The following is an 11,974-nucleotide window of genomic DNA, read 5'->3' on the forward strand; positions in this document are numbered from 1 at the left end:
AATTGTCAATAAGAATTAATGAAAAGTACACCATCAAACAGAAGCATCATAATTATCTTGATGGGAAGTAAACCAGGATACCCGAGAGAAAAACCATTTCTTCATTTAACCAGTGATAGTACTACCACCATATGGACAATGACTACTTTTTGTCGAAACAACATGTATACCTCCACCGAGGCATAAATCAAGACAACTTTTTGAGTGGCATTTCCTCTATAATAGTACTAGTAGGTGATGTTGGACCAACCAATGAACCCTAGCTACTATACATGTGGAGCTTGGGAGTAGTCGCATAAAATAAAACCCGCACGCAGCGACCTGGGGAGCTGGACCAGTACAAGAAGTTATACCTCAGGTGGGCGAGATGTCGCTTAGGCGGGCGGGCGAGATTTTCCCACACGACGGCAGCGAACAAGGCACGGAGGATCTTCGTCCGCGCTAGCGCCGGCTCCGAGAGGACGGTGCGCATCGGCTTCCTCCGTCGCCGACGGCGACAACGTCAACGCTGCACCTCCTCACCTCCCGTAGCGGACGGGATTCGGCCGGATCTGTGACCACCGGTGAGGAGAGAGATAGAGTGGACACTGCTATCTTGTTTTGATATGGAGAGGGTGAGAGAGCGAGACGCGAGAAACTCTATCAAACAAGAGGCTATAATGGAGTAAAAAAATCTCTCCATAGCAGTGGTTTTAAATAGAATACGCGCGTTCCCGGAAAAAAGAAACGAAAACTGGCAGACAATTTTTTAAGGGTCTGTCTAGGACACATCTAGATGTGACATAGTTATGTCACATCTAAGTTGATGTCCACTCTGTTTGTAGGCTATTTTTTTGTCCTAGTTTTTTTTGTTTCTTGTTGCTACATTATATACTTATGGGAGCTTAGATGTGATATCCTTAAATAACATCTAGATGTGAATTAGACAAACTGATTTTTTAACGTACCAAGAAAGAAAATTCGATCAAAAACACGCCCCCGCTTCCAGGTCGTGAGAGTCGTCGTGCACACACACATAGACATAGACATGCATATCCGTGTTTACGTAAAATTCCATTTCCATCTCCATCTCCAATCATATTTTCCAACTTGCACATTATTTATGTTGTTAATTATATACGCAACAATATTAAGGTACATCAACCCTTGTTTGCGGACGTCAGGACCGCTGCAACGGCCGGTCCTGACCAACCCGAAACCTCTTCATCACCCGCGCATGCTTCCCGCCCGAAACGGTCAGTGCCGCATTCATGCCCGAGCAGAGTGGACGCGACCTCTCACTGGCGCCGGCATTGAAGCGGCGCGCCAGCCGAGAGAGCCTCGCCTGTGCCGCTTCCGGGTGCACGCGGCTGCTCCGCGTTCAAAGGTCGCAATAGCCGGCTACAACATGCATGTAAAAAGTTCTTGGGAGTCCGTGCTACAGCTAGCTGTCCTTCCCCAACTCGTCAATCTCTTCTAGTAGTGCTAGTACTCCATGGTGCGATCCATCGACAAGCAGGCGGGAAAGTTATCGTATACTCGGTTTGCGGTGAGTGGCATGCCGAGCGACCGTGTGGGATTGAGCCGTGGAGGAGGGTGAGACACGGACACAATAGACGTGATTTAAACGTTGGTTTTGCTCGATGGCGTGATCCAACGAAACGAAACATTAGTTTCTCTCCGTTTCCATTTTTTCTCCGGAAAAACGGAAACTTTCCACTCCATTTTCATTCCTATTCCAAGGTTGCCCCGTTACAACATTCCATCAAATACAAAGGAAAACTAACACGCATGCTGATGCATCTCAATGATTCATAGATCATAGCCAATATTTACTTCACAACTAAAGAAAAAAGTTGTGAGAGCGTGTACGAAATAAAAACTACTGATGGGGTCACTACGACTTAAACCCTAAACATGATTTAATTTCCTGGCCAGGTAGAACCTGTCGAAGGAAAGACGGCTGGCACCCTCGGATCATACGATGCTTTTGTGCAGTTCCACTAAAATCGACCTGAGCATCCCTGATGGCAAAGATATTGAAGAAGTGTGATTAGAATAATAGTACTGGCACTAGTTCATGAGACATAAACTCATCACAAGTAGAAGCCGGTAGAAGTAGAGAAAGATCGACATGGAGATGGAGCTACGGCAGTGGAGCAAGCCGGCTCCAAAAGGAAGATGGACTACCTGGGATGTCGGGCTGTAGCTAGAAGGGCGGTTGGGACGCGGCATCGGCCCATACCGCGGTGACCCCCGATTGGGACGCACCGACTGTGGGTTTTCTCCCTCGCCGATGTCGACCGCGTCTACGCAGAACATTGTTCCCTTCCCCCAGCTGCGGGATCAGGCCCGTCGTTCTATGCTTGTGAAGAGAGCAACCTAAGCAAGCAGGCTTGTAGCTTAGGCTCCTGCTAGTGTATATATAGTGGTTTTCTTTTTCTCTCCATATCAACCATTTTATATTGCGTACGTGTCATTGAAGAGTGAAATGATGGTTGCTTCTTCCGACTAACTTACTGTGTGATTTGACTGCTCCTTAGTGGCCCCTACACGTACTCCCCCTACGTGTATGCAACAGTCACACGTACACATGGACGCAAAAACGCGCGACGCCCTAATGCATGCATGTCCGAGCACACGACGGAACACACACGGTCACGCTCAAGTGCTCAACCTACACGTGCATGCACACACATACTCAGTCAGGGTGAGCTAGTGACCGTATAAACACCGGAAAATATATATATTGAGCGCAATGAGCGTATTATGAAGTCCACTGACCGTATTTTTACAAATATACAGTGACAGACAGTGTATTTATCTCGTTTGAAATTAAGCCATATTAACCGGAGAGGAGGCAGTATGGACTAGCATTACTTTGCTGTGTCCCGTCAACTTGCCGAACGAGGAGAAGGTTGCAGGACGGGAGAAGCTTGCGCGCGGTGGCTCGCAGGACAAGGAGAAACTTTTGACTAATGCAAGCTCTCCCTCGCTCAGGCGGTGGACGTGCAACAGTTAATTCGGTGTCAGATTGCCAGAAGCATACACTATACTACTAGTGCTATTATTGTTCGACTTCCCGAATAGGCGAACAGCCAAGCGCAAAGTTTACTAGTAGTACTAGTACTACTACTATAGTCTATAAAGGTATGTACTATACTAGTACTAGGAACCGGATGGAGGAGCGTCTGCACTCTTATTATAATTTTAAAATGTGATAAAGCAATCTTCAACACATTTGGTTCTCTTCGAGGGTTCTCGCATGTGATAATGGAAGTTGATTGCATGGAACACTCGCCACAATTCTCGCTTAATTCTGGCTCATATCCTGTTACAAATAGGAGCGCTCGGTAATATTTCCTCTTTTTTGTTATTCAGCATGTAAACAGGTCAGCAAACCTTGCGGCGCATCTTCGTGCGAACCGTGCTTGCTGCACTTTGAATGTGGCCGAGAGCTGGCTTGATGAAACACCTCGCTTCCTACTTCTTTTTTTGCGGGGTACCTCGCTTCCTAGTGACCAGTGTCTTGGCTGATCGTCCTAAGAATGCTTATATATGAATAAAGCTCTCTCATTTACCCGCAAAAAAGATTAAGCCATATTAACCGGAAAGGAGGGAGTATGGACTAGCACTACTTTTTGGTGTGTCCCGTCAACTCGCAGAACGAGGAGAAGCTTGCAGGACAAGGTGAAGCTCGCTTACGCCTTTTGACTAATGCAACCTACCCTCGGTGGACATGCATCAGTCCATTCGGTGTCAGATTGTCAGAGGCATACACTGTAGTACCCAACATGCGGAGTACCATCATTGTTCGACTTCACGAAGAGGCGAAGAGCCAAGCGCAGTAGTACGAGTAGTACTACTACTAGAACCGCATGGTGGAGCGTCTGTACTCTTATTTTTTATCTCTGATAAAGTACACGTTTATTCCGGAGAAGGGCGGAAAACGGCAGCCCAACATGTAATGAATGATATCGATCAAGCAACCATGCTCGAATATATCTTGGCCTCCGTGCGAGCCCGTCTGTGTGTTCTCGCTCCTCGTCTCTCTCAAGGAACGGCGGGTTGGCTCTTTGCCGTCAATTGAGATCGGTTTGCTCACACTCCTATCCCACATGTCAGTGATATGCCAAGAGGAGGTGCGTTGACCGACTGGCCATACGCGTACTTGGTTTTGCACCTTAATACTACTCCTCCCTCTGCCATAGTTTACAGGGCGCGCTTCATTATGATGCATTTCTCTCAATGCATTTCCACCACCAGAAAGACTTTAGACGCGTTTGGTTTAATGCTCAATTAATTAGGGCGTGGTAACCGCAATCAAGTCCACAATTTTCTCTCCATGTACTCCCTCCTTTCCGGTTTATAGGGCTTATCTCAAAATTTTAGTTTTTCCATTTTATAAGGCTCAATTTGGTTGTTTTCCATCACATGTTCAGATTCCAAGGTGCATTAAATCATTGCATGCAAGTATTAAGAGAAAATTGACCAATGCATGTACTTTATGCATGCATGCATTGCAATTAATGCATTGATAAACATAATTTTTTGAGGATAACAAGAGCATTAATTAGGTGCTTTTGCAAAACTACAAAAAGTATTCCACCACTCGCCATCTACCTTGATTGGTGAGATTTTTGAATTGAGCACTATAAACCGGAAAGGAGGGAGTACTACTACGGAGTGGAGTAAGTGCATGCATGTGTGTACCCGGGGTGGAAGCACTGCATGCATGTGTGTACGCATTATTCCCTCTAGTAATAGACGCCGTGCTATAACTACCAATGCTATTTTTCAGGCCGATCGCTAGTCGCCTTGGTCCCACAGATTTTTTTTCTTTTTTCTGAAGCGCGCTCTATAAACAGTGACGGATGGAGTAGTATGAGCGGATTCAAAGAAGAGCGTATTGATGGTTGCTTCTTCCGAGCAACTTACAGTGGGAAAGGTGGGGCTTATGATTTGACTGCTCATTACTCACTATTAATGCGGCGCAACGACCGGGCTGAGTCTCCCATGCGGTTGTGCACTACCCCCTCGGTTCTTAAATATACTCCGGAGTATTTGTCTTTCTAGAGATTTCAACGAGTGACTACTCAAATATTTGTCTTTTTAGAGATTCAAATGGACTACTACATACGGATGTATATAGACATATTTTAGAGTGTAGATTCACTCATTTTGCTCCGTATGTAGTCACTTGTTGAAATCTCTAGAAAGACGAATAGAGTATTTAGGAACGGAGGGAGTACACATACGAAGCAAAATGAGTGAATCTACACTCTAAAATATGCCCATTTGAAATTTGTAAAAAGACAAATATTTAGGAACGAAGGAGTATAATTTTGTGCATGGCACATGGACCCGGATGATGAAGAGGCTTCTGGCAATGCTATCAAGCTTCCATCATTTGTTTACATAATTGACGTACTATACAAATAATTTTCCAGCGACATGAAATTGTACAATGGTGTGAGCTTTCAGCTTTTGTTTCGTGTGTCTTGCCATCGATGCTCTTTCGGAAACAATAAAAAACTAACTTCCTTGCTAATGCATGTCAATTATTAGCAGATCAGAGCTAATAATTACATCACAACTGAAGACAAACTTGTGAGAAGGTGTTAAATTAAAATTGATCCATGCTTTCATTGGCAGCAACGTCCCCCCAGCTCTGTCTAAATCAACAAGGCATGTTGGGAAAAAAGTAGTTGTCTGGAGCATGCAACATTCCGATCATTTTGTGCAGTTCCACTAAAATAGAGCTGACCGTCCCTGTTCCAAAGATATTAAGTGTGATTACGATAATAGAGGACTGCTGATGAAATAACAAACACACAAATAGAAGTCGGTCACCTTTGCAGTCTCTCTTAAGACTAACTAGTTGGAGAAGATTAGGCTCGGAGTTGGATGAGGAGGATAGAGCAAAACCAATCTCCCTTTGTGCAGTCGCACTGAAATGTAGAGACGTTGCCCGTGTGACATTTTAGTACAACTGCACAGAACACTCTTAAGAAAAAAGTGATTTGTGCAGTTCACCAAAAGGTCATAATAGCAACGAGGTGAAATGGATAGCCCTGTTTGCAAAAAAGAGGTAGAAAGGAAACAATTACTGGCCAATAACAGTTGATGACACATGCGACGACAAAAAAGAAGCATATTCCTTGTCCTAAGGGAAGATAACAACATGGTTGTGTTTTTCTAAAACGGTGTGAGGAGGAGATTGCAATATGGAAAGTACGCTGGACGAGCTACGTTTTGGGCAAAGAACTATGGAAGATCCACATGCAACGACGTGGGAAGACGGGCAGTGGATCATGGCCGGAGGGGATACCTGGAGGTCATCGGGATGTAACTAGGTGAGCGGCGGCGGGCGGAATCTACGAGCAGGTGGCGTAGGCCCTGCCACGCCAGAGCTTGGTTAGAGAGAACGACGTGTACCGCAGATTGGGACGTGCTGCCTCGGCGTCGTCGAACAGAGAAACGATGCACTTCCTCCCTTTCCCCGGCGGATGGGATGCGGCCGGATCAGTGACCAATGGTGAGAGGGAGAGAGAGAGGCCACCGCACTCCCTTTCCCTCGGTGGACGGGATGCGGCCGGATCAGTGACCAACGGTGAGAGAGAGAGAGAGGCCACCACAGCCTTGTGTGAGATACTCTGAAGAGCGACAAACCAGGCAGGCAGGCTCCATTGTATATAGTTGAGTGGACTACCTTTTTCTCCATAAAAATCATTTTATATTCTGTGTACGTGCCATTGAGCGCTATAACTTTATTTAAAAATAACGCGGCAACGCGTCAAGTCGAACTTTGTTTCGTGCACGCATGGTACACGACCTCCCTAGGTAAACAACTGCTACATGCGTTCAAATTAGCATGTGGGCTGCCATTTCGTAAAGAAATGAGCTCCACCGTGTACCCACGCGGGTGTGGCTGGGCACGAAGCGTGAGTACGTGCACGGTGCACCTATTCTCTTCTTGTAAATGTACACCACCTACGTGGGGTTGTGTGAGAGAGATACAAACCTAGAGAGATAGTGTGTGGGTTCTTGAGAGTTTTTTTTGGGGGGGGGGCGGGGTCAATCAAAAAATGTAACATATGCAATGTGTGTGAAATAGAGTCCTGGATATAACATATATATAGAGGGGGCGATCCACGAGAAGAGAGTGGAGGTATCATCGGCTTGAGGTGTCCATAGAATCGAAGAGAGGGATGATGTGTGTGTGTGTGCGTGCCCGCGATCGATAAAGAGTGCCATCGAATTTGTGTGTGCCCACGTCAAAGATATAGAGTGGCTAGCCTACTAGAACGTGAGAGGGGACATGTGTGGTTTGTATCTGTGGCATGGATACCTACCTGCAGCGCTCGACTATCGATGTGTGGTGGGGGAAGAGGGAGGCCCAATTAACTATAGAGGTACAATTGCTGGTATATGTGTGGAGGAGGAGAGAGGCCTACCTCATGTATTAAGGAGATCGATCTGCCTCATGTATTAAGGTAGATTGATCGGCATCCATGCATATGTGCAGGAGAGGAATAAGGTTGGGAGAGAGACAGAGCTAGAGTGTTGGAGGGGGTGGTAGTGGAGTTGCTTCTAACAAATGGTGGGATATGCTTGCTAGACAAATGGAGGGCACGCCCACAATATCAATAGGAGAGGAGATGGCTGCTTGTTGTCTGTGCACGTGCGTGTGAGAGACGGGTCAGGAGGCATGCACGAATGATGAGGGGGACGATATGGCTGTGGTAAGCAGACGTAACTACATAGGAACATCAATCGAACTTTGTTAGAGAAAGGAGAGACATAAGTTGTGAGGTACGTCGATCGATGGGGGTGTAGTTAAAGTCGATCTAGGTATATGTTGGGAGATCGATCGGTATACATGCATGTGTTTGTTAGAAGAAAATGAGGCACGAGGAGAAGGATAGAGAGAGAGGGATGCATCTAGGATGTGGTACGAGAGGCATACTATATCGAGGGGGAAGGAGTGTGCAAGTACGAGATCGATGAAAAGAGTGGTGGGAGTGAGGCATGGACGGTGACAAGAGAAGAGGGGAAGCTTGTGTTCGTGCTAGGCACACCTGGCTAGAGAGGCATATCGATCGATGTGTGCCGTAAAGAAGGAGCTGGGAGGCCTACACACACCATGGGTGAACGACCTAAAGTGAAAAGACGAATTTGCACGATGGAGCTAGAGAATGCTGACGGAGGGTGAGAGGGATGCGGGCGTGTGCATGCACGAGAGAAAGTTAGTGCTAGCTACAAAGATAAGAGGGTTGTGTGGGTGTAAAAGACGAATAGAGATCATATATACATCATTATAAAAAGCGAATTCAGATATTTGAAGAATTTATGATAGTGTTTTGAACCGAGGCATGTGTGAATATATATAGCGGTGATACACATGGTGTGGTTATGAACATGTTATACTACCTATAATATATCTTATCTCTACTCTTATAAAAAACGGAGTTGTTGATGATGGTGTGCCTTCCATCCTGCAATATAGGCCATCCGATTTATATCTGGCGGATAGCAAGGAAACTATGATGGTTGAAGTTGGCAACAATCATGATTGTAGATTCTTATTGAAATAGAGAAATGAATTCAAATTTAGTTCGAATTGCAGCGGTAGTATAGACATTTGGAATGCACTAAAATGTTGGTATGAGTATAGGTTACATGCATTATACAGCAAGCGAAAATATTTAATCGGACATAACATGGATTCATACTCCCTCCTTCCATCTATGTAGGGTGTAATTAGTTTTTTAAGACCGCCTTTGACTATTGACAAGATTAATAGTACATGACATGCACAATGTGAAAATTATATCATTGAAAGAACCATTCACAGACGAATTTAATGGTGTGCTTTGTGTAAGTTGCATGTCATATATTATTGCTCTAATATTTGGTCAAAGTTAGCATCGAAAAACGCATTAGGCCCTATATAGATGGAAGGAGGGAGTAGCTTTGAATAGCATTTGTATAGTAAAACGGGGCAAGACTCTCTCTTTGTGTGGTGTGAATAGTTTTATTTTTTTCATTTTCTTTTTGGTTGAGGGAAGTGCGAATTGATTTGGTACGTACAAGTACAATATTACTACACGTTAGGCTTGTCCCTAAAATTCAATCCGCGTCTTGTTATATCTCGAAAATTCAGATATCGTGCTCCCAAAACTGGCGCCTTCACAACACGCGCCTTGCTATCCTGAAATTATAACACGCGCGAAAACTCCCTCCAGCTGCCAAATCTCGACACGCGAAACCCCCCTTCTAACCCTGAGCCGAAAGGGTCGCTAGTTCAAATTGGTGGGGGGTACTTTTGTAACACATCCTACATTTTGGACAAGCGCGTCCCTAAGTCATGCTTCACCCCCTCCCAATGCCCCCTTTTTGCCATTCAAAATCCCAGGCCGCCATAACCTCTCCGCTCCAGCCGTGAAACCCCACCCTCCTCCGTCCGCCACGTCACCGCTGCCCAGCCAAAGCCTCTTCCCCGACGATGTCGTCCACCGCAACAGCTCGACGTCCCTCGTCCACCTCCCCGGATGTGGATCCGTTGTCCATCTCGCCGTCCCGCCGGTTCAGCCGCCCGTCCTCCACCTCCAAGGAGCTGCTCCAATGATCGCTCGTCTATCACGGCTGCTCCATCCCGCAGCGCCGCCTTAACCTGCTCCACCGGAACCGCAACATCCTCACCGACTCCTCGGACGAAGCCGAGGCCAACTCGGCGCTACCAAAGAGGTTGTACACTCATCGCATCGCACCTTCTCCTTAACTCAACCTCCCGGCACCGATGGTGCTCCATCCCGCACCCCCATGGAGCAGCTACCTTGAAGCCGGCGCCGCGAGCGACATCTCCACGGCGGCTCTCCCCCAGTACGAGGCCCCTTCGGCGGCGGCGTCCATAGCAGCCGGATCTGCTGCTGCTCCGGCTCTCGCTCGCTCGCTCACGCTGCTGCTGCTCCAACTCTCGCCCGATCGCTCGCTCGCCCAGCTGCTGCTGCTGCTCACCGCCTCGCTCGTGCTACTGCTCTGCTCCGATTAAGCCACACTTCAGTCGACTGAATCGACTTTTGGGTCAGTCGATTTTCAGGGGTTGGGGGGTCGCCGGAATAAAGGAAGAACCACCCGCAGCAGGGACGGGGGCTCGCCGGAGAGGTACCCCACTATCTATCTTAGGGTTCAGGGTGGGGGCGGGGGGTCCTAGAGGGCTGGCCGGGGCAGCGGTGGGGAGTTGTTTCGGGGAGGCGAGGCGGCGCTGGGGCTGGCGGTTCGGCCGGTGGTGGCTAGCGGTTCAGGGGGGTGCAGGTTGAAGATGAACTGTAGGCCCTCCCTAAACTACATGTCAAGTGCCTCTCTGCTACCATTGCGTTCAACTTCGACAGCAGCATTCAGATTCCATAGTAAATTTCAGTTTCGACAGTTAAGTTCAGAGTCAACAGTTTTTACCTCATCTGTTGTAGTCAAGTGGTTTTTGGTGATGTAAATTTTACATCTATTCTACATCATCTATTGGAGATGCTATTAGAATCCCACTTGAGATTGACAATGTTTGTCTTGTGCTGCTTCAGCCTTGACGTCTTACGGCTCACCGGAGCTGCTCCAACGACAGAACGATCCATCACAACACAGCAGTGCCCTGGACGCCGTCTACAGATTCCTCAGATCTTCCTCCACACCTCCGACAACCACCTCTGCCTCAACTGCTTCGGCGACCAACCCAATTATCCATGCATTTTGTTGAAAGGAATGAAGCAAAACATCCACCTGGACCTACTTTTCAAAATCCTATGCATGAAAAAAAGACCAAGTGCATTAGTGCCAGAATAACATTCTAACTGTACACGCTTTCATATGGTTTCACTTTATCTTGGCCATGTTTCTTTGCATTCCTCTGCTCTTCCAATTCCTGTAAACCAAACACCCAAGTTGACAGAAATCCTGTGTTTACAAATGCTCTGTTTACCATGTGCATTTTCCTATCCTATTCCGGTGTTTTTCCTATCCCTGCATTTTAAGAATCATGCAAGCCAAATGAGCCCTTATAGAATTACTTCAGTTACATGTACGTGTTGAAGGGAACTTTGTGTGGTTTGTCCTGCTCTTGCCGCGACATCGTCCACCTCACCTGAGCTGCTCCATCGACAGAAGCATCCACCAAACCAGACATCATGACTCCTGACCGTCTTTCGCCGCCTCGGATCTCCTTCCCTGCCGCCGGCACCCACCGCAATGGCATCACCATCATCGACTCAGCAAATGAACCTGAGGAGTACACGGGTCCATAAGAGAGGTCACACTCTTTTGTTTCTGCTTATGTTATGCATTGCTTAAACTTACCTGCTACTTTATCGTCCTCTTCAGCTCTTGGACTCCCAAGTCAGGTCCAAATTAATGTTCAAACTTGAGTTCTAAATTAGTTGTGGGGCACATATCAAGGCAGCAATGAATAGTATGTTTGTCTAATATCTGGTTCACCTAGGGTATGCCTATGTTGTTCATCTTGGGTGGGAAACAAATAGTAAAGCAATCATCATCTGTCTTTTTATTAATTTAAAGCAATCATCAGCCTGCTATCATTATTTTTGATCCATCCACTGGTTGTTACCATCACTCTAAATTTCTGCATGCTCTCCTTACATAATCTCACCATATTTTTTTCGTATGCATGTCAGATATTGTACACAGTCATGCTGAACATGTAGAGAAAAAGAGAAGAGTTTTGTGCGGCAATACAGTGTCATGCAAACATCGCTCCATGGTGGGTTCAATGGCAAACCCTCCCCACCCCTCTCTAGATTGTAATCCAGAGGAAGATATCTGTTCTGAGGCGGATTCAGACGCTGCTGACCACTCCTATTTAACCCCCAAGGTGTTTGCTCTACCTTGGCATGATGATGTTAGTCATATCATGCATGTGTTGCCTTGCAGTGCGTACTTTGGACATCATATATGTCATCTGCTTAGTTTAGACATGTTCTGTAAT

The sequence above is a fragment of the Triticum aestivum genome, chromosome 5B (genome assembly GCF_018294505.1).
Source record: "Triticum aestivum cultivar Chinese Spring chromosome 5B, IWGSC CS RefSeq v2.1, whole genome shotgun sequence".
Taxonomy (NCBI): domain Eukaryota; kingdom Viridiplantae; phylum Streptophyta; class Magnoliopsida; order Poales; family Poaceae; genus Triticum; species Triticum aestivum.